General features: G+C 44.2%; 1 pseudogene; it reads left to right on the top strand.

Annotated features, from left to right (window-relative positions):
- The first annotated feature begins 4,924 nt into the window (after positions 1-4,924).
- On the top strand, positions 4,925-6,388 carry LOC141961089 (putative C->U-editing enzyme APOBEC-4; annotated as a pseudogene).
- Positions 6,389-23,972: the final 17,584 nt, after the last annotated feature.

The raw sequence follows: 23,972 nt of genomic DNA, 5'->3' as shown, positions 1-23,972 counted from the left end.
ATATTGTGATTTACTGGCTGCGGACTCTGGCCTGTAGCTTGGCTACAGAGAGCTCTTTGCCACAGTTACTGTATGAGAACCACCTGGTAGTACTCCTTTACATTGTGCACGCCTGAGTTCCTGCTTTCCACTCAATTACACAGTTAGTTTGTCAGAGTGCTTTAGACCCGCTTAACATTCAGCGTGCTGCAATCTCGGTAAAGGACTCAAGGTCCTTTACAGCACAAAGCACCTCACAGGCACTTACCTCATGCAGTCTGTTCCATCAGCACAGGGGCAATACGTTTACGTGCTGCGTGCTGATGTGGAGGGTAACAGAGGGGAGGCAGGTCCTCCATGTTCCTCTTTTGGAAATAAATTAACTTGGAGATTTATATTCTTTAGATGAATGAGTGCCCTGTCAGTACATGTCAGCCAGTAAGAAAAATTGTTGGGATCAAAAATTAAATTTGAATTTCAAACCGCTAACTAATCAAAGCACAAGCAATGTTACATTATACACGGTATGTCTGATCTTCCACTGTCTGCAACCTTTGCGATCCTTATTCCTGTGCAAAAAAGGAAAAAACGTGTTCCCCGCTCGCTCTGAACAGCGTTGAAAGATGTGACAATGCAGTAGCAGCTCAGTAAAGAACCAGATAACCAAGTTCATCATAACCTGTCTTGGCTGACACTAGAACTAAATAGGTGCCTTTGAGTAACTGGAAGTATTAACCAGCTTCATTGTAAAATGCCAGAGGAAATGCAACAGAGCTCCCATACAAAAAAAAAAAAAACAGATTACTGATTCATAAGGCTGCATAATTAGCAATGCTAATTCAAAAAATTATGTACTTAAGGAAGCAGATCCAGCCTTCCCTTGACCTCTCATTTCAGATGTGATTGCAGTTAGATAGGCATGCACTGTTTCACAAACTGTGCAGTCCAAGAGGAGATGGCATGCTTTTGTATAATCTCAGATCTAGGGGGCATATCTCCTTCAGGAACAGCAAGTCCTTGGCCTGCCGTTTGTTAAGACTTCAAAGCAATGCTGCTTGCAAAACCGTGGTCACATCACTGGTAAACTGCACCGCCTGCAACGTCATACGGAGAAACAACAGCGTGTTTTACTCCCTGTCCCCTGAGCCTTTTCACTCAAGAGGAGGGTAAGTAGTGCCAGCGTACCTCAGGGTCTGCTCTTATACCTGCCCCCTACTCAGTCTGCAGAAACCTCTCTTGGTTCTTTGGAAACAACCTGGAGGAGCAGAGACGGCGGGTCCTAGGAACTGGAGTCTCAGTCGCACATATCACAAAACACCCAGAAACTTTTCTTAGGCCTTAAGCGCTTTACCAGCTCCTCTGTTCTTTTTCCAGCCACACGTGTCCCTGCTGCTTCAAAGCAGTATCTTTCTCTAGTTTCGTGCTCTATAGCTACTCAGGTGTTTGCAGCAAATCCTCTTGGCTGCCCCCTTCACAAGCTTTGAAGGAAGAAACAAAACCCTGAAGTGCATGCTGAGTACGTGGTTTTCTAAGGCTTGTAACTCAGTCAAATCAAAGCCATATTAACAAAGGGAAAGTTGCCTATGCTGTTGAGATCGTTCCGTTTGTAAACAGTGGGACCGTGCTTCTTCACCTTACTGCTGCTTCACAGAGGAATAAGCAAGTGTTCATGTAAAGGAGAAGACAGGGAGATGGAGTTCACCAATTTCTTCCTTTTTCAAAGAAAGGACTGATTTTCCCGCCTGTTACACACACACACACACACACACACACTTCCATTTGGTATCATCACTGTTGTAACCACAGAGTTTTCTGCCACAGCAGAAAATTCCTATGGACATTGTGATATAAATAGGTCATTTTGATTGCATCAGCTGAATTAAGGAAAAAAAACCTTTCCTGATTTGTGAATCAAGTGGCTCTCATATACAAGTGTCACTCAAAAGATTGCCTTCTTTTTTGCACAAACAGATATTGGGTTGATTTAGCACAGTTCTCGTTTTCCCTAATTGCTCTCTCATCTCCATAAACAGGCTGATTGTCCATAAGAAGCTTCTTGCTTCCAATACATTCACAAATTTGTTATTTATGTTATTGGCTAGTTGGTAGTCAATCCTCCCCCTCATTCCCAAATTACTTGCCATAGTTCATGTTCTTTTCTAGCAAGCTTCAGTTTCCAGAACAAGAAGTGTAACTGTTTGATTAGTTGATGAGCTCTCAGAACTTCCCATTTACAAACATAACTTTCTTTTTCCCTTCTGCTCTGTTTCAGTTTGCTTTGGTTACAGGTATGCACATAGGCCTTTTATGGCCCTGTTGCTGTCTGCTTCGACAGTATAAATCTCTGTTGACTATGAGGATTTTCATCTCCTTAATTTTCACTCTAGAGTCTTTTTCATTTTTCCTCTTGAAAAAGAAGTATTTCCTTCCCTAGAAGACTGTATCACTCTGGTATCCTTTAATCCAAGCACTCCCCAGAGGACTCTGGGTTTAATAATTATATTGGAGTGCCTGTTACTTAAGATACTGGGAGTACTTCCCACTCTATCCAGGGCCTTCCCTTCCTCTGAACAGACTTTTGCCAGGCAGCTCTGTATTTGTATCTAACTAGTTCAAAGCCCAAGGACTTTGTCCCTCCCACCCACTGAGTTATAATCAGAGGGCAGGTCGCATTCATTTCATGCATACATAGTTTCCAGAAAGAGTAAATGTAGAGTTTCAGTTTAAATGCTGTTCCTACAACAAATCCTAGTAATCGTGTGTTTTCAATGGCATTATACATGTTAGAGGTCACAACTAACATGTCCAAAAGTAACTCCATGGCTTAGACTTAAAGCATGAGGAAAATCTGCACAAAGTAGTCTTGTGAACTGTGAACCCCAAAACAAAGTGTGGCATTTCCGAACGTTGTGCACAGACTCAACACTCTTAACCTCTAAGAGATGGTTAAAGTAACAGGGATAAATTAATCATAAATCCTTGTATTACTATCATAGTTGATCCTATTTGCTTTTTTATTCTAAATGACCCATATTAAACTTGAAAACTGTGTCCTCCTTTCTTGCAGGACGTATTTCAAAATACTCAGAAATTCCTAGACCCCATTTCAAGAAGCCAGTCATATAAGAGAGCTCTTTTGGATGCTGAAGACTCTTGAACACCAGGGACAGATTTCTCAATCAGATCTAAGACCAATTCTTTCAAGCGTTCAGGTAAGATGGGCACTCGCTGCAGTTCTCTGCTCTCAGATCTCAATGCTGTTAGTCTAAGCCAACAAAGGATTCCCACTAGCGTAACAGAAAACAGAACATAGGCTTCAATTTCAGCTGAGAGTGAAGATATGAGAAAGAGCCTCATTTTCCAGTTGGCTTGGGACCCTAACTTTTCCCCAGTGCTCAAGTAACAACAGTAAGACATAGTTGTCATCTTTTTTCTTCTCTTCATTCAGTTAAAAGGCAAATAGCTGAAGTGAAGCAAGAATTCGGCTTATCTATGGGTTACTTCTTTTGTTTAATGCTACATTCGTTCTATGTGATTTCACCAAATCCTACAAGGATTTTATTGCCCTCTTAGAGCCCTGCTACAGAGCCAAGTAGGCACCATTAAATCAGATGCCTACTCCATAGCTTTCTTTTGAGCTCTGTTTAGATTTGCAGGGAGGAGCAATGAACAGGAGAATTGCAAACAAATATGTAACCATTAACTTTAGAAATATATATATATATATATATATACACTAGTCCCTCTGTAACCATGTAATGAGTTTTCATTATACATACCACTTGAACAATTAAAATTTCAGGGCTTTACTAAGTACCACAGCCTTGAACACAGAAATCTCTAAATTAGAAAGGGTATCTTTCAAGTGCCGCACAATAAAATCCAGGTTTGGGGAGGCTGGGGTTTGGGGGTTTTGAGTTGTTTTTCTGTTTGTTTGTTTTTACACCATCTCTAAAATATCCCATAGTCAGCTATAACTGCCTGTACACCAGTGACTTGCCTCCTGCACACTCTCTGCATCTTCTGCAGGCTGCACCTGTGTCTCAGTTTCGGCAAGGTGTTGCTCAGGTGAGCTTCTATTTCTTCTTCTCCAAAATCTCCGAAACAGGTTCCTGAAGAACAAATGTCATACTTGTTTGGAATCAACAGAAAGGCAGTTTTGAAACGCAGATAGCAATACATTTACTATTAATGTCCATTGTGTTTCTCTCTCTCTTGTGAATCACGACAATTGACTAAAATCCTTCCACAGCTAAGGAAGATGCTCAGGCATGTTGAGTAGATGCAGTGCATCTAACCCATGGCATGGTTACATGCACCCAAGCCCCCTTCCTAGCTCACTTAAATTTCTGCTTTCTCTGACACTAGAGTAAGTACCGCTATCGCAGTGGCCTAAACCAGTAACCTAGACAGCACATCTACTTCTCCCTCTTTACACTGCATACACTTTGAGCTCCACCAAACCATTTGGAAATGTGCACCTCATAGTCCTATGTATTGGTTCTCTGATGACCATTCTTGTAAATAACCCCAAAAGTCACAAGGGCTTTAGAGACTGCTTGGGGTGTCCAGGCTCAAAGCCCACAGTTAAACATCCCCCGGCGTCTCTAAGTATTCCAAAGAACACCATATTCTGGCCTCCTCTTTCGTCTTGTTGACACACAGCCAGCACTCGTCAGTCCGTTTGATCTGAATCACCAGGCAGCTAGTTGGGGAGGCAATAGTAACTTTCTTCTTCATCATAGGATTTTGAAAAGAAAGCTTGCCACATCACTGGAGTGGAAACTCTGGACCAGTCCTAAAAGGCCAGTGAAGGAAATCAGACGAGTATTTACTGAGCTGGAGCTGCTGAGATGGTAATTATACCTTTTGGGTTTTGGTGGTGTTTTCCTGTTTGCTTTGCCAGATTTCATAAGGCTCATCTGCTAATCAATTCCTGAAAATCATGGCTGGTTTTATTATACAGTTTGTCCTGTCTAGGGTAAGGGAGCAGAGCCGGAGAAATATTTTCAACTTACGTTTTTAGCAAAAAAGGCTAGTTTGTGAAAAGGAAAAATGTTCCTAGGCTGCAAGGGCGCTTTGTTCTGTGTGTCACTAAGTTGCTATACGCTGCTACAAGTTTCAGTACGTTTTTGAGGAGACTGTCCCCTACTATTTTTGCGGTTCAAGTGCCAAATAAATCGAAGGGTTGACTTAAGCTAATACTTCCCCTTTTCACTCAGGACTGTCAGCTATGTAGCTCATAAACGGGGAGATTTTTCAACAGAACTTGAATCCAGGAGAGAAAACAATTTTCCAAGAATATCTGACAAACCAGGGGACTGTGGTAAAGCCCTGTTGCTGGCAGAGACAGAACCACACCTGCGCCAAGTGTCCCTACCACATGCGGGCTGGTGAAGAAGCGAGAGTCCCTTACGCAGAATTTGACAGGGTCTTTGGCTTCCCTTACAGATCAACAGCAACTCTCCGAAACAAACACCTCCTCTTCTGTGAACTGAGGAGTTCCTCAGGCAGCGTAGTCCAAAAAGGCCATGCTACAGACTGTACTGAGCGAGGCTACCATCCCGAATCTGTGCTGTTTGGGGTGGGTGGTTATCTGGATGCAGTTACAGATGCCCATGCAAACATCGGATGCATCGTCCTCTATGCAAATTACTCTCCTTGTAACGAGGTTTACCACTGCTGCGTAAGTAAAATCTACACCCTTTTGTGGAAGTATCCAGAAATCACGCTCTGCATCTATTTCTCTCAGTTTTATCTCACCGAGGACGGTTTCCCCACGGCTGCGTGGAACGGCGAAGCTTTGCGGAGCCTCTCCCAGCCTGTGGCCTGGGGTGACTCTGCAGAGACTGCCTGGGGGGGCCTGGTGTTACCTCCTCTGCAATTTTGTGTATGGCATCCCAGGGTCAGCCCTTCATCACTCAACTCCACCATCAAGAACCCTAGCAGATCAACAAAATCTGCATCCAGTTAACAACTTAACAGGAATTACACCCTACTTTAGGAAAGCCTTTCCACAGGCGAGGCAGGGAAACCCTGCTGTGCAGCAGAAATTAAAGGCCTTTTCTTCTCCTAGTCCGGCCTCCCAGCAGCCTTTCCAAGCGATGAAAGGCAGACTGCTACCTCCGATGTCTCACAGCCCCTTGGTGCTTTTCCCAGGCATGTTTCTGCCCTTTTAGAGGGAACATCTATACCCCAGACCTAAAAATATCGTAAGGCATTTAAAAATGCCAAAGGAATAATTCAGTGACACTCATAATCCTGATTTTTTTCCAAGCAGCAGGCACCTACTCTAAAGATGATACTAACTGAACTGCTTTCTGGCTATCAAACTGAGATCACAGATGGAAAAAAGAAAAAAAAAAAATCAATAAAGTCACCTCCTACAAAAGTTAACCCACAGAATAACTGGTGGTCTCGAATAGCTGATTCTGAAGATAGTATACTTTTATTTTATCCCTGTTCCTTTCAAACATAATTCTATCGCACTAAAACCAAAACCTTGGTATCTTCTGATTACCTCCTGGGAGTAATTTGTTTGTTGCCCTTAAGCCAATTGCTACCAGAAACATGTGAACAGTCCACAAGCTACCGCCACAGCCAGACTTGTAGCTTCCCAGCTGAGGCAACTTTGGGGGAACACATGACATATCCTAAATTCCTCCTCTGTCAAGAAGGTGGTTCTGTAGGTAAGGCTGATCTATCGATAAAGTTTTCCCACCGGCTGTTTCCTTAATAGTAGAGGGGTTTATATACACTTATTTATGTGTGTGCATGTACTTTACGCCCCCCCCCCCCCCCCTTGGGTTCCTCCCTTCCGTTAAGAGGAAGCTCACAAAGCTGTGTCATTTTGTAATTGATAGCAAGTATCTGATAGGATAATAGAGATAACAGATCTACACAGTCCAAGTGTAACTTGAAAAAGAAAAACAAAGTTTCTGTCATTTAGAGCAGTGTTTTCACTGTGTGATTGAGTACATTTGTGATGACACTAAAGGTCTTGAAGAAGGGAGCAGCTGAAGTCAAGATCATGCTGTTGCCTGGGGAAACCGGGGTTCCTTCCTAGGTAACAGCCATTGCCAAACACACACACTGTCTAATTTTGTGAGGCAGTGCTGCTGCTCCTTTTTGACTCTTTTTGTGGCATCTCTTACTTAGTTACGCATATCCGAGTAGAAAAAAAGAGGTTGCTTCCCCGTGTGACCTTAACCACCCTTGACTTCAGCAGAGGTGATCCCCCTTGGAAACGCAGAGGTTCTTCTGAGCCTCAGACGACGTTAGAGAGGCAGCACTGCGCTAAAACCCACCCGATCCCTTACTTTTACAACGCCTAGGCGCTTTTTTAGGACAGCTTTCTTGCATGAGACGGAATCCCTCTGCACTTTCCGATTAAGTACTAGCTAGCACGGCCACAAGCAGGCGCCTGTGCTGTAGCATCGGGGCGATTACTTTTCTTTCGCTAGATTTTGTAGAGCCGCTGCTCTTTTTGAACTCTTGTGGTAAGTAGGCGGCGTTTGAGCTTGGACTTCCAAGCTCAGCACCAAAGCCTGTTCCCCAGTGCCGGAGCACGCCGCGTGGGCACTACCTGGCGCCACCCGCGCTCCGTGTCGCCCCCACAGGCCCGTTGGAGGGGGCGGCGGGCTCTCGCTTCGGCCAGAGCCGTCTGAGAACGCTCCCTAGGCTGAACCCGCACGGCATCGCGCCCTGTCGCTGTGTCCGCAGGACCAGCTCGCTGTCGGGGCTCGGCAGGAGCGCGCTTGCCCGGAGCCCGAAGTCGATGGCCACTCCGCGTCCCGCGGCGCCCGTCCGCGAATGACGCGGTAACCACAGCAACCGGACGCCCTGGCACGCAGCCGACCAATGGCAGCTCGCTTCCCGCGTGGCTCCACCCCCTCGCGCCCAACGGCCGGCGCCTGCGCAGAGCTCGCGCCCCGGCGGAGGGCGCGTGCATAGCGCTCGCGCCCCGGCGGCGCCTGCGCGGGGCGGGGCGGGGCGGGGCGCGGCGCGGCGCGGCGCGGCGCGGCGGCCATGGCGAAGCACGCGGTGTTCTCGGCGCGGTTCCGCCGGGTGGATGTGGACGAGTACGACGAGAACAAGTTCGTGGATGAGGAGGAAGGAGGCGACGGGCAAGCGGGGCCCGATGAGGGCGAGGTGGACTCGTGGCTGCGGCAATATCCTTCCGCCGCCGGGCGGGAAGTAGTCCCGGCAGGAGCGGGCGCGGCGGGGAGGGCTGCGGGGAGCGGCGGCCGCCGGCGCTGCCTTTTGCGGGAACATCCGTGCCCGGCGCTCCCGCCGAGGGGCGACCCGGCCCTGAGCCGACCGGAGGGCGGGCAGGGGCTGCGGGGCGGCCGGGAGAAACTGCGAGGGAGCGCTGTGTGCAGTTGTCACCGAAATCCGGGATAAAAATAACTTATCAACACCAATTTGATGTAGATAAGCAGACACTTCTTTATTGACGGCCGGACGTGTAGGGGAGTGCTCTCACCAACAACACGTACCAGGCACCAGGGTCATACATCTTATATAGAACTTACTCATACATATTCATTAAGTCTTTATACATAAGCATACAATTTCTAGGAAATCATTAGCATATTCTCCTCCCATTTCCGATTCTGCGCAGTAAAGGTTAGAAATGTCCAGAAATGGGTCTGGGGTGTAATGTGAGTAGGTGGCCCATGAGTCGGTGGTCGCGATCTCCCCCTGCCGGAATTACCTTCTGCTTAAGGACACAGTTTTCTTGGCAGGTACCTGCAAGCTGTTACGGTTACTTCCCTCGGTTCTCATTAATCCTGGACCTTGACAACTACTTGCATTCTTCTAGTCCTATACATGTATTATAAATCAGATTACAAATCACCTCATGTTTTGTTACCTAGGTTCTAACCGTTCTTACTAAACAATTATGACCAATCCTTTCGGCCTTGGTACGGGGCTGTACAGGGGATTTTAGAGTAGCGATCGGTTGCTAGATTCAAAATACAATAAATGTAAAATGATTTTTACTAAAATATCCCTTAATTCTATACTTACATTAAAATTAAACATAATTTAATTTCAGTTGATAATAAAATCAGTAACATTCCCCCCTTTGAAAGTGTTGAAAATTATTTCAATACTTTCACACTTTTATTCTTTCTCATTTTTGAGGCCAAAGTTTGTCTTGCTAGATGATGGTGGTGGTGGGCTGTAGTCTGGTGGCATAGTGGGTACTTTTCTTATAATTCTATGATGTATTGCAAGTTTATTAGTAAACTGTCTTTTAAGGCACGCATACACTAGCATAATCATTAAAAGGACGATCAGTAATAAAAACAGAGTCTTGATTTGGGATTTCAGCCAAGAGCTCAAATTCCAACCTAATCCACTAAAAATTTTTCTTAGCCAATCTTCTGATATGTCTTCTCGAATGGTTTCTGTTTCTTTTTCGATTTTGCCTAACAGATCTAAATCATGTTCTAAATCCTGTTTAACATTTGGAATATGAATGCAGCAATGATCCGATCTATCTTTGAGATATCCACACACTCCATTCTCTTTTAACAGAAGCATGTCTAATGCCATCCTGTTTTGAAGTGTCATTCGGGAAGTTGCCTGTAACTGTATATTTAATTCTTTAAATCCTTTTCTTGTAACATTGGCCAATTTTTTTACTTGTCCTGTTAAGTGATAAAGCTATTCTCTCTTCCTATAGGACGCTATTGGGTTCAGAAGAGACTCTAAAGCCTGGCCAGTTTTTACTCCTGTTAATGGTTCATTCCAAGTGTCATCATCTGTTTCAGACCTTTTGATTCGTTGTAATTTTAAATTTTTCTAGGGATCCCTTGAATGGTGATTTCTTCCAAATTGGACACAATGTTGGCAGGCCTAAAGTAATTTGTTTTACCTTACTATCTACTGGTAAGTGGGTTGTCCAGGTGCCATCACTTAATGCCCAAACTAAATGTCCTGGACTTTGAGTGGTGGATTTCTTACAACTAGAAAAGTATCTGCTTCTGGGTGTAAAGATGCTAGTCATGGTGAAGTTATTATAAAAACCTCGACAATAACAACCAAACTTCTAAGTATCTGCCAAATGAGGAATTCTTTGAATTATTAAGTCTGCATTGCTGCAATCATACACCTTTTCACATTTCTACCATGGTACTACAATGTTCCTTTTCTAATCGGGTAGTGCCTTTATTTACTATTGAGGGAAGGATTGTAAACACTCTATTGATCCAGGTACTCTCCCAAGTAAAACACTAAGGGGTTCTGGCCATGTACTGAAATAGTAAGAATATGGACATAGACCATACAGAGTCTCACCTTGCCTGGTTTTGGGTACTTTGCCCAGTTTTGTTACACTGCTATTCCATGATGATCCTGCTCACATTGTTGTTAACTTGTTCATCATATGAACACCATCCTAGATTAGGGTTTGGGCCTCCTGGAAGGAGAACTCGATCCAAAGCACTAGGTTGAGACCCTGTTACAAAGTCATAATTTAGTAGTTTTTCGCAGTCTGATTTTTTTCCTGGTGATTTCCATTGTTTTCTAATAACTTTCACTTGTTCGTACCATTGAATCACTGGCTTTTGTTTGCAATAAGTGGTCTCGTTTTTGTGTTCTAGATAGGTCAAATTAATAGTCAAGATTCTCCAAGGAATAGATTCACCTACTGCTCTTGGAATTGGTAAACAAGCTGTGATCTGGGTGACATTTTGTAAGTTGGCAAATCCCTTAATCAATCCCAACATCAAATTTTCTTCAGGTATTTCTTTGGGAATTTGGATTAATTATTCTGTATCTGCTTGCCTTCTGTTGCTTGCCACCAGATCAACCATGATTCCACCAGTGTCACCTTCCAAGCTAATATAAGGAGAACAATCACAAACTGATATGAAATTTTAAACATGTTTTAAAGTCAGTTTTAAAGTCTTTGGGTCACGGCTTATAATCTTCCATGGAGTAGGTGCTTTCTTCACTCGGGTATAGTGTATCCAAGCATCTGATTCTGCAATTTTGATAGCCGTAAAGGTTGTTAACAGTATCTGAAAAGGTTCTTTCCAGCGCTCCTGTAAAGGTTCAGAAGTCCATGTTTTCACATAGACATAATCTCCTGGTTGAAAGTCATGCACTGGAGTTTCTAGGGATAATAGTCTATTCCACAGCACTGCACTCCGAATCACAGTCAGTGTTTTTCCTAAAGAAAGTAAATAGTTATACACATCCTGTTTTCCTTTTACATGCATGTTTGGATTTGGTTCTGGGGACTCATAAGGTTTTTCCATACAGTAATTCATAAGGACTGACTGAGGTTCCATCTTTGGTTGTACTCTGATTTGTAATAATGCCAATGGAAATGCTTGAGGCCATTTTAAATTGGTCTCTTGACAGATTTTACTTATTTGTCTTTTTAAAGTTTGATTCATTCTTTTTACTTTTCCACTGAATTGCAGCCTCCATGGAGTATGCAAATCCCAAGTGATACCCAGAATTTTGATGACATTTTGAACTATTTCTGCAACAAAGTGTGGACCTCTGTCAGACAAAATTCTAACAGGAATTCCAAATCTTGGAATTATTTCTTGTAATAACCACTTTACTACTTCATTGGCTTGGGTGGTGCGACAGGGAAAAGCTTCTGGCTATTTTGTAAAAGTATCAGCCCCTACCAGGATGTATCAGTACCCATTTTGTCTAGTAATTCTGAAAAATCTACTTGCCAATAATCTCCATTTTCTGTACTAGATTTTAATCTACCCATTTGAGCTCTTTTCTTGATTACTGGATTATTTTTTAAACATACGTCACATTTTGCAGTTATTAATTTAGCCATGTCCACCATTTTAACAGATATAACTTGTTTTTGTAAAAAAGTTACTAAAGCTTCTGTTTCTTAATGACATTCTTGATGTTTGGTTTGCATTCTTTCTTTTATTAACAAAGGTGGAACTATTACTCCTCCATGAAGAGTTATTCACCATCCCGCTAAATTTTTCTTAGCATTCAAAAATTGACCTAATTTTCATCTTCTACTGAATATTTTGGCCTTTCCCTTGGAAGAGTTACTGTTTGGAGGGAATTAATGCCATTTGGAATGCTTGTTCCTTTGTTATTTTTCTTGCTGTTTGGACAGCCAAAATGTTTCCAATAAAATTTTTTTGTATTTTTAATTTGGTGTGATTTACAGTGCATGATTGCTACCTGATTTGGTTTTTGAACTGCTTGCAATAATTGTATAATTTAATTTTGATGCTTAATATTTGATCCCTGAGAGGACAATAATCCCCTTTCTTTCTACAAAGCTCCATGGACATGTACCACCCTAAGAGCATACTTTGAGTCTATCTAATTATTTACTTTCTTCGTTTCACTTAGTTCTAAGGTTCGAATCAAAGTAATGAGTTCTGATTTCTAAGCTGATGTGGTATTCGTCAGTGCCTTTGCTTCTATAACTGTGGTGTCTGTTGTTACCGCGTATCCAACATATCAGACTCCTCCATAAAGCTGCTACCATCTGTATACAATTCCCAGTCTGGTTGCTCCAATGGTGCATCCTTCAAATCTTCTCGACTGGAATAAACATACTCGATAGTAGCCAAGCAGTCCTGCTCCAGTGGCTCTTCTTCCTGTGTGGAACTTAAAAACACTGCAGGATTTACCAGGTTAGTTGTTTTTAGAATCACATCATCTTGTTCAGTCAGTACTACCTGGTACTTCATCATTCAGCTCAGAGATAGCCAATGTCCCCCCTTCTGTTCTAAAACAGTTATCACCATCTGTGGGACATAGACTGTTACTGTGCTTCCCAAAGTTAATTTCCGAGCTTCCTGTATGAGTATCACTGTTGCAGCCACAGCTCGAAGGCACTTTGGCCACCCTTTACTCACTGTGTCCAGCTGTTTAGAGAAGTATCCGACAGGTCGTTTCCAGCTTCCCATCTTCTGAGTCAGGACACCCAGTGCCAGGCGTTGTCTTTCGTGAACAAACATCTGAAAGTCTTTGGTGATGTCCAAAAGTCTTAAGGCAGGTGCAGACATTAAAGTGTTTTAATTCTGTGACAGCCCATTGTTGCTGTGGGCCCCATGTCAAAGGAGAGTTCTTTGGGCCTCATATAGCAGTTTAGCTGTCAGACCATAACTTATGATCCAGAGGCAGCACCACCCTGTCATTCCTAAGAATACTCAGAGTTCATGAATATTTTTCAGCTTACATGGCTTCTCAGTGTTCTGTTCCTAATTGCCGCTGCCCTTTTGAAATCTTAAACTCCAAATGTATCACAGTCTGACATGCTATTTGGGCGCTTTTTTTTTTTTTTTTTTTTTTTTTCCTGGCTACCTTATACCCATTCAGTGCCAGAAATTTAAAAAGATCTATTGTTACCTATATGTAGGTAAATCTTTCTTCTGTAGCAATCAGTGTGTCATCCACATATTGTAAAAGAAAATGTCCAGGTTTTGGTTTGTCCTGTTTCCGTGTTTCAAGCTTCTTTGCCAGCTGATTTCCAAAAATTATCGGGCTATTTTTAAATCCTTGGGGTAGTCTTGTCCATGCCAGCTGCATCTTTCGTCCTGTTTGTGGATTTTTCTATTCAAAGCAAACGATTTTCTGTTTTCCTTCTCCAAGGTATACAAAAAAAAGCATCTTTTAAATCAAGCACTGTAAACCACTGATAAGTCTCCTTTAAAGCTGTTAACAGCGTGTAAGGATTTGCTGCTACAGGATATATACCCTTAACTATTTGATTCACTGCTCTGAAGTCTTGCACTAATTTATATTCACCCAATGGTTTTCTGACTGGTAGAATGAGAGTTTTATATTTAGATTCACACTCCTCCAAGATTTTATACTTCAAAAATTTATCAATCAGTTTCTTTCTTATATCTGGTACCAATTGTCCTATAAAAATCAAAGCCAATTATATCTGAGCTGCCTCAGTTTCTACTTTCAAATCAGTATTTATTTTTCTGGCAGCTTCTTCTAGTCTTTCTAGAAATGCTGAAGGAGATTCATTCTTATCTTGTCCCACCTCATACAATTTAGACCAGTTCAGAAACCTAGGCATGGCATGTTTAACTCCATATAAAATCCATTTCTGATACCAACTCAGTCTTTCTCTGTGTTCTACATTATTTGGATCCTCACTGCAGATCCCCAGATGAAGTATTCTGCTCTAATATTCTACCTGTTGTCCTACTCAATACAGTCACTTCTGCCTGTGCTTTACCAGCCTTCAATACCATCTGTTTTTCTGTATCATCTAACACATTAGCTAAAATCACCTGTAAATCACTCCAATCCAGATTCTGTGTTCTGTTCATATTATCTATTACTCTGCCTGTTTTCTCAGGATCCTCTTTATACACTTCTACTGCCTGCTTCTAAGCCATCAAATCCGTCACTGAAAAAGGCACTTTCACATACGCTGACCCATCATTGCCAACTCTCTGCCGCAGGGAAACTGTTGTTTGTACCTGCTGCCGAGTTCTTTCAAGATACAGGGGTATGAATTACAACCTTAGACGACCCTTCATCCACATCTTCTATTCCACTACTTTCAGGTTCCTCTACCTGTTCTCTATATTCTCGCCCCTGATGCCATTCTCTCTGTGGAGGGCATATATCTAATTCCAGCCCTTCATCCTTTTCAGTAGAAACAATTCTTTCCTTCAAACAGTCTTTCCAAGTTCATATGTTGAACAACACTTTTTCACCTTTTTATCATCAGAAATTATAGCCATTACTAAATTATCCTTACTAATCAACTTACATTCTTTCTGCCAATCCTTCCTTTTAAATAAAAAAATAAATCAACAGATGGCACCTCACTCCATTTTCCTTCCCTTCTGCAAAACAGCATTAACTGAAAAATGGTATTATAATTTAATGTCCCATTCATGGGCCTTTTTTTCCTGATCATCCACAGTATACAGAGGCCACCAATGATTACAATATTCAATCATCTGACTCTTTCGCAAATCATCCTGCAAATCTCCCCAATGTGCTAACAAACATCCTAACAGAGAGGTTTTTGGAACTTTGTCATTTGCAGCAAGATTACCCATACTTTTGCTTTTAAACAAATGAGTCAGCTTAGATGCCATGGTTCAGTTATTTTGTTAACACAATATACAATTAATCACTCGCTCAAGTCTATCGCTTCGTCCTTCTCCGGCTGCACCCCTCGTGGGATAACAGAACTGCGGATCCGAACTCCACACTCACTTCATGCTCAATTACACGTCTCACACTTAACAAACACACTCACACCTTTCTACCATTACTACGACAAATAAAGGTATATAACACAATGCAACACAGTTCCTAATTACTACACAAAATTCAATTGACGAAACAACCAATCCCACAATAGAGTACATAAAAACTTCTAACTTTTTCGTTAGAGGCACTACCTTTGAGAACTCTATAGCATATAGGTTCTCTTGTTTCCAAATCCAAATGTCCAACCCTGCAATAGCTTTCGCTTATGTCTTACGGGCAGACGCCTAGGCTTCCAACAAACGAGGATCCTCTAGCCCAACCCTGCGCAGCTTTCGCCGCGTCTGACAGGCAGGCTTATATAGTGGGACTCTAACCCACTTTTCCAAAACGAATGCAAAACCAATACAAAACCAATGCAAATGCAAAACCAATACAAAACCAATGCAAAGGAGAAGTGTCTTACCAAAATCCAGGGGACGTCGCGAAGAGCCTTACGGATCGGGGATCGATGGGTATCCCCGAGTAATCCTCGGTGCCGGCTGGAACCGATCAGGTCCCCGACTCCTCCGGTCTCTCTCAGCGAGGTCCCATCTGGGTCGCCAGAAACTGTCACCGAAATCCGGGATAAAAATAACTTATCAACACCAATTTGATGTAGATAAGCAGACACTTCTTTATTGACGGCCGGACGTGTAGGGGAGTGCTCTCACCAACAACACGTACCAGGCACCAGGGTCATACATCTTATATAGAACTTACTCATACATATTCATTAAGTCTTTATACATAAGCATACAATTTCTAAGAAATCATTAACATATTCTCCTCCCATTTCCGATTCTGCGCAGTAAAGGTTAGAAATGTCCAGAAATGGGTCTGGGGTGTAATGTGAGTAGGTGGCCCATGAGTCGGTGGTCGCGATCTCCCCCTGCCGGAATTACCTTCTGCTTAAGGACACAGTTTTCTTGGCAGGTACCTGCAAGCTGTTACGGTTACTTCCCTCGGTTCTCATTAATCCTGGACCTTGACAACTACTTGCATTCTTCTAGTCCTATACATGTATTATAAATCAGATTACAAATCACCTCATGTTTTGTTACCTAGGTTCTAACCGTTCTTACTAAACAATTATGACCAATCCTTTCGGCCTTGGTACGGGGCTGTACAGGGGATTTTAGAGTAGCAATCGGTTGCTAGATTCAAAATACAAAAAATGTAAAATGATTTTTACTAAAATATCCCTTAATTCTATACTTACATTAAAATTAAACATAATTTAATTTCAGTTGATAATAAAATCAGTAACACAGTGAGATCATTCTTGCCACCCGCGGCAGAGAGAGAAGGAAACGCTCAAGTCAATCAGATAACAGGAGCCACTTTACTGTCGGGGTGGTCCAGGAGTGGGCACACAAGGCATCGAGTGGGTGTTTCATACACCGTGTTACCCTCAAGCTGATGGCATGGTTGAGCGAATTAATGGCTTGATCGAGAGGCCTGCCGGTGTTTCACGACCTACCTGGGATGTAAGGTTCGCATAAGCAGTTTTTATTGTTAATAACTGCCAGGGACATTACGTGAACCCAAGAAGGCGAGCGTTTTGTCCTATGGGATTATCAGGTGACGATGCTCCTATATTTGACAATCATAAGGGCCGGTTCCCCCTGAAAATACATGCAGGCCAGCCTGCGGTGGGGAAGTTGCCCTCTTGTGGCATTGTGCTTGTGACCTTGTTAAAATCTAGGGGGTTTCCATGCCTGGGAGGCCTTAGATAAAGGTGGAAAAACTCACCAAAGCAGTGCCTGATGGATAATCCCTGATTTCCAACTTGATGCCCGGGTTCTGACCCCAGGCCTAGTTCTGTTTCTTTTGTTAAGATCTTGGAGGAACAGATGACTTCGACATCCTGACTGGCAATGGTGACCCATATGGACAACCAAGACTCGGCTGACAAAGTGGTGGTGAATGAATCTTGTGAAATTGGCATCCTTCAGAAGAATGTGATTGAACTTGGTGCTGTTGTGTTAATGTCACTTTAGGTCAACAAATGAAGAAAGTGGCAAGAGACTTGAGGCAGTTGTTGCCATATTAAGCATTAACTGGATCTGTTTGAATCTTCCTCGTTAGAACGGTTAATCAGCTTCCTTCAGTGTTGATTGTAATACATTGTATGGGTGGGGGGTTGTTTTTTTTAAGATTTGAGTGTATAATCATCTAGGGATGACAATCCACAACGAGCATGGAGACTCACCAGGACCGCACTGCCTTTTAACCTTGGAGGCGAGAGGTGACTGCGCCGCCACTTCAAGGAAACCTGCCGAATTATGGCTGCAGTCACGGGGTGGATTGTGGCAGGTGCACCAGCCCAGTGGTGCTTCTTGGCTGCTGAGGGGTTGCTGCTCCTGGCTGCCCTTGTTCTCCGGGCTCCGTGGCAATCGGGGCCTGTGGCCAATGGGAGCCGCTATTGACACAGGTCAGATTCGGCCTGGGTATCGATGGAGTCCCCGGGGGGAGCCATTTGGAGCTCGTCCCCTGGAGCAGCAGCTGCGGCCGAGGACTCTCCCCCTGGGTCGGGATGCTGCCCAAGGAAACTCCTCGAGGGGCCTTGGCTCGGGACGCTGCCCTGAGCAGGTCCTCGAGGTTGAGAGCCCTCACTTGTCAGGTGAGTGATAAAGCGTTTGGGGTTGCCGTTAAACCCTAGGAAGTCATTCTGTGCTCCTCTCACAGACATTCGAACCTGTAATTTATGGAGAGCTAGTTAATTGTGTTAATAATAATTTTTTTATTTTTTAGTGGATTATGTGAGAGCCTTCGTAACAACAACCCAACTGACATACCTATGAAGGTGTAAGTAGAGCCGCCCCGGCCCCTCTAATCTCTGAGGACCGGCTAGAACGCAAGGGGATTTATCTTGTACCAAATTTATTCTCACCCGAAATGCAACACCACTCTTTCTGTGAAAAATTTTTTCCTCCTGTCCACTCTGAACCTCCCCTGTTGCAGTTTAAAGCCATTCCCTCTTGTTCTGTCACGCATCACCCGTGAGAAGAGACCAGCACCAACCTCCCTACAATGTCCTTTCCGGGAGCTGTAGAGAGTGATGAGGTCTCCCCTCAGCCTTCTCCTCCTCAAACTAAACAGCCCCAGCTCCTTCAATCGCTCCTCATAGGATCTGTTCCCCAGGCCCTTCCCCAGCTTCGTTGCCCTCCTCTGCACCCGCTCCAGCCCCTCGAGATCTCTCTCGTATTGACGTGCCCAAAACTGGACACAACACTCCAGGTGTGGCCTCACCAGTGCAGAGGACAGGGGGACTATCACCTCCCTGCTTCTGCTGGTCACACTATTGCTGACACAAGCCAGGATGCCGTTGGCTTTCTTGGCCACCTGGGCACACTGCTGGCTCCTGTTCAGCCGCCTGTCAATGAGAACCCCCAGATCCTTCTCCTCCAGACAGCTCCAGCCACACCTCCCCAAGCCTGTAGCTGTGCAGGGGGTTGTGGTGGCCCGAGTGCAGGACCTGGCACTTGGCCTTGTTGAAGCTCATCTCGTTGACGTTGGCCCACTGATCCAATCTATGCAAGTCTCTCTGCAGTGCCTCCCTATCCTCATGCAGGGTTAGGCTGCTCCTAATGCACACGTGCTCTCCCACCCAGAAAACACCTTCCCCAGGCTGCAGGCGCAGCTTGGCTGCAGCTGGGCTGTCCTTGGTGAGCACAGGGCTGCTGAAGTCTGTTGGAGAACGGCTTGCAGAGGGCAAGGCCACGGGTCTCTGCAGGAGCTGATTGCAGCCATCTGAGGTAAACAAAGGAAAAAACCCAGGGTACAGTTATGCTTACAAAGGACTGTTATGTTAACCAAGAGAGAAACTGAGGTACACAATGGCCTTGAGTGTGATGGGAAAGAGGGCAGGCCAGAAGAAGGAAGATGCCACAAGGGGCTGGGATATGATAATGTAGCCTTTTACATGTCTCCAATAGATTTGTGAGTAGTATGCGTGATTATTGTAGAGTGCTTATGTAAGGTGTGATTTCTTTCAATAAAGTTGAAGCTTGCTCTATCATTCACGTTGAATCGGCTGCTTGCTTCCTCCGCCCGCCGCAAGTGGCGCACCGAACAGGGTTACCCGAACTCTGCTTTTCCACCGAACGGAACCCAGGAAGCGGCAGGACGGATTTCGGAGCAGGAAGGCGATAAAGTCGCTGCCGGCGGCAGTAGATGTGTGCCATCTCCTAAAGCGTCGGGATTTGTAAGTCTGACATTGGAGCAGCTGGTCCAGCTTCAGGAGGTTTTGCAATCCGGGGAGGGCTACCCCGGAATAGGCCGCAATAGGGATTTACCCAGGAAAGGCCAGGCCGCAATAGGGATATTACCCAGGAAAGGCCACAGGAATAAAAGGCTGAATAGGGATTACCCAGGAAAAGCCTTCACTGGTTGTTGGCTACTTGATCGGACTTTAAGGAAGGTCGTCAAGCTGCACCAGGAATTTAAGGAATTTTTGCCCGGGCAGGAACAAGGAACGAGAGGTAGCCCTTAAACTTTTTGCTTTTTAGAAAAGCAGGGAGTAGGTCCGTTAAAAGACTTAGCCGCGCTGATCGGTCTGGGCAAGGCTAAGGGACACTTTAAAGAGCCAAATTTATTGTTTAAAGAAGCAGAATGGCGTGATAATCTTTTAGACCCTGATGCTGTAAATCCTGAAAAAGAATCTGGACTGTCTGGTCTGTGTCCTCCTTTAATTGGGGATGATCCATAGATAAAACTGAGGTGAAAAAAACATAAAAGTGAGGCGAAAAAACTTTGGCGCAAGGGAATACGGACATGGCAAGAAAAATTCTTACTCCTGTAAGCTATGAGCCGAGTCATCAGCCACGTTGGGAAAAACGGCATTTTTCTATTATTAAAGATTTAGAGAAAAGCATTAATAAGAACGGGCTGCAAAATCTCAGACTACGACAGCTGTACTGGAGGCGATGGCTCAGGGATCTCGACTGGCCCCATAAAAACTGGCTAACACTTTTAAGAAAAAACGGCATTCACGCCGGCACAGTACTCTGAAAAATCAAAATCTGAAAAACCGAGCGTGTACATCTCTGTGCTCGGCGTTCGGAGCTGGCGGCGGCGGCCCGGGGCCTCCCCGACCCCCCCGCGGAGCGGCCGCCTGCGGCTGAGCCCGGCACTGCGCGCTCGGCACCCCCCCGCCAAAAGCGGCAGGGTTGTGCAGCACAGGCTTTAGATGTTCTTAATGGAGTCCTCGTATTTGTCATATTTGTCATTTTATGTTGTGAGTGATGAGTGTCAGGAGCTCCTGCGTGCAGTTGTGCGACTGTGTGTGTGTGTGTGTGTGTGTGTGCGCGAGACGCGGCCGCTGCAGCCGCGGAGTTCTGCGGCCAAGGGAGCGGCCGCCGAGGAGCTACAGGGTCCTAGTGCCCGCCCGCTGGGGCATCGGTGCTGCGGTTTGTTTGGGCTCCGTGTTCTCAGTGTTACAGGTAAAATACCTCCTCTAACGGGAGGCAGTAATTCTGTGTTGACTGTTATCTTGAATTTAGGTGCATACTCTGCGGAGAGAGTGCACCTCTGAAAATATTGTTAAAAAGTCATCCGCAACCTTACAGGGGTTGTTTGTTTTACCAGGGGTCGTAGATGCTGATTATGAAGAGAAAAATCAAAATTATGGTCTGTACCCCTATGTTCAGTAACAAAAAAGTAAAAAATTGCTCAGCTTGTTAAAGAAGCTGCAATTACTCGGGATTTGGATCAGCAGGTACCCCTTAAATTTTTTTTGACTAAAACAGTAACACAAGGTTCACTTCTGGTAAAATGTACTCTCGTTAAAGCTGAAAAATCTGTCGAGCTGACAGGCGTTTTAGATACTGGTGCAGATGTTAACCATAATATCTGTGAGCAGATTGGCTGTTAGCTCCGGTAACTCAAATGCTTTTCAGGGTTGGTGGTCATGCTGTAACAATTTAAAGCAAGGATCTCATTCATGTAAGAGGCCCAGAAAATTGGGTAGCAAATATCCATCCATTTATATTGGAAAACCCCTATTGCATTTTGGGGTCATAACTGTATGACTCAACGAGGAACTCAAATTGGATCAAGTTTGTCTTAATCACCACTGTAGCACAACCCACCCTGAAACCCACCCTGACACTAACCTTGTAAACCGAATCACCTGTGTGTATTGTCCTGCAACAACTTAAAACTGTTATTAAGACTTTAAAAGATTTACAGTCACTGTTAGGAACCATAAATTAGATACAGCCGTCGTGGGCCTAACTCATGATGATCTGCATAGCTTATTTGATATTTTGTGAAAAGATCCTTCACTGACATCACCCAAAGTACTTACAGAGAAAGCAAAACAAGATCTTCACCGTATAGCTAACAAGCATCGCAAGTGTACTGCATTCCCCCACAGGACAAACCATCGTAGAAAGAGCACGCCAGATCTTGAAAGTGCTGTTGCAAAAACAAAAGGGGGGAGAGATCTTGGCTCCCGGTCAACCATTTGCTCTGCTGTAAAACGCATGCATTTTTTCCACCAGAATGCCAGAGCAATACAAAACCAGGTTTCTTTATCAAGGCATCAGGCTAAAGACATCACTGCAACTTGCCCTGAATACCAGAAAGACTCCGTCTCTTCAACAGGGAAGTGGTGTTGACTCTTGGGGACTCACCTCCTCAGAATTATAGCAATCTGTTGTCACTCACTTAGGTGCATTTCAGATACTAAAATATGTACAGGTGTCTGTTAATACCTTTCCTGGAGCACTGTTTGCATCCTGTCATACAGTGGGGAGTCAAGCGTCTGACCTGCATTCCCCATTCACCGGCTGGTCAGGCCACTGTGAAGCATACATCTAGCAAGCTAAAGCGTCTATTGCAACAACAATAACAACAAAGGGGCAAGACGCAAGATACCAATCTACACCTCACAAAAGGCTAAATAAGGCATTATATGTCATGAACATTTTAAACATTTCCCCTGTGTTACAGGTGTCACCAATATTGTGTCATTTCTCATCACAGATACCAGATCAACAAGAAGTCCAAAGCAAAGCTCAAGTGTTAACAAAAACCTAGTAAGGGGTAACTGGGAAGGACCATTTTCTTTAATAACCTGGGGAAGAAGTTATGCTTGCGTCTCCACAGGTCTTAGTCTCCAATGGTCACCAGCAAGGTGTGTGCAACCACAGCTGAGGCGTGAGAGGCAGCCAGCACTCGGGATCCAGCTGTGGGTGCTGTGAGTGCCCCTGTGCGGACAGTTTGCGGTCTCTTCGACTGATCGTTCAAGCAGAATGTCTGAGTAATGTTTGCTACTGCAACAGGACAAACTACACTACAGTTGCCAATTCTTTTAAGAGAAAATGCTAACAGTAATTGTAACTCCTTAATGAAATATATAAGCTTACTAGTCGCTTGTGCAAAATGTAGTTTAGAGAAAATGTAGTTATTAATAAGGATAAGATACCGCAAGAATATGTGTATTCCACTTTCTGTGTTTAGTAACATTGAGAATTAAGAGCTCAAGTGTTTAACCTTATTTAGAAACTCCCTTGGTTTTCCCCCTGGAGTACTGGCCAGGCTCCAGGTGGAACCCAACAGGAGGATGAAATCAGATGTTTCCGCTCAAAGAAAGTTGCCAGTTATTTTGGCTTGTTGCTTTGAAGGCTGGACCTGCTTGCAGCGACTTTGGATGCCTCACCTACGGATGGACGCATCACGTAGGGTTTCCAGTTTGTGAGGAAGGGCATTCTAAATTCTCGCTGTATCCAGGGTTCCCTAGCAATTGCGGATCTGAATGTTAGTACTTCTATTAATTAAGTGTGCTATTCCATATTTTCCTCACTGTTTATTTTCTAGTATTTAGTCATATCCCTTGAACATAGGTAATATGGGATGCTTTGTACTTAATAGGGTACCTTTAACAGTTTATTGCGGTGATTAGGAATAGTATTATTGATTGTAGTAATTATTAAAATAGCATATAGTTGTATAATGAGAAATATTAGTAAATTTATGCTTGTGCAGCCTGCACAAAAAGAAAAAGGGGGAATTGTTGGAGAACGGCTTGCAGAGAGCAAGGCCACGGGTCTCTGCAGGAGCTGATTGCAGCCATCTGAGGTAAACAAAGGAAAAAACCCAGGGTACAGTTATGCTTACAAAGGACTGTTACGTTAACCAAGAGAGAAACTGAGGTACACAATGGCCTTGAGTGTGATGGGAAAGAGGGCAGGCCAGAAGAAGGAAGGTGTTGTGACATGCCTGAAGTGCTGCAGGGGGCTGGGATATGATAATGTTTTACATGTCTCCAATAGATTTGTGAGTAGTATGCGTGATTATTGTAGAGTGCTTATATAAGGTGTGATTTCTTTCAATAAAGTTGAAGCTTGCTCTATCATTCACGTTGAATCGGCTGCTTGCTTCCTCCGCCCGCCGCAGAAGTCAAACTCCCTTTAACAGCCGCAGCTGACTGAGAATGATGGACACAACAGCAGGCTGCTAACAGCAGAATAATTCATCAGACCTGAGGTATTGGAGGAGGAAATGTCTAGCTGTTGAGCTTACTCCTCTTCAGCTGATCCCATCTCCCATTTCAGTGGGTTTTGGTTGGGGGGCGCTCACAAATCCTCTTGTCCGTGTCACTGCTAACGTCATGCTGCCACGTGCTCCTCACCCCACTTCCCACAGGTAGAAATGCTGCCCGCTAGCCTGCCCCATCCCTCTCAAAAAGCACAACGAGGGACTGAAAGAAAAATTAACCTCGTGCAATTCCACTAACAGGC

The sequence above is a fragment of the Athene noctua genome, chromosome 5, assembly GCF_965140245.1.
Source record: "Athene noctua chromosome 5, bAthNoc1.hap1.1, whole genome shotgun sequence".
Lineage (NCBI taxonomy): Eukaryota > Metazoa > Chordata > Aves > Strigiformes > Strigidae > Athene > Athene noctua.
The sequence above is the reverse complement of the archived record's forward strand: the minus strand, read 5'-3'. Positions and strand labels throughout refer to the sequence as shown.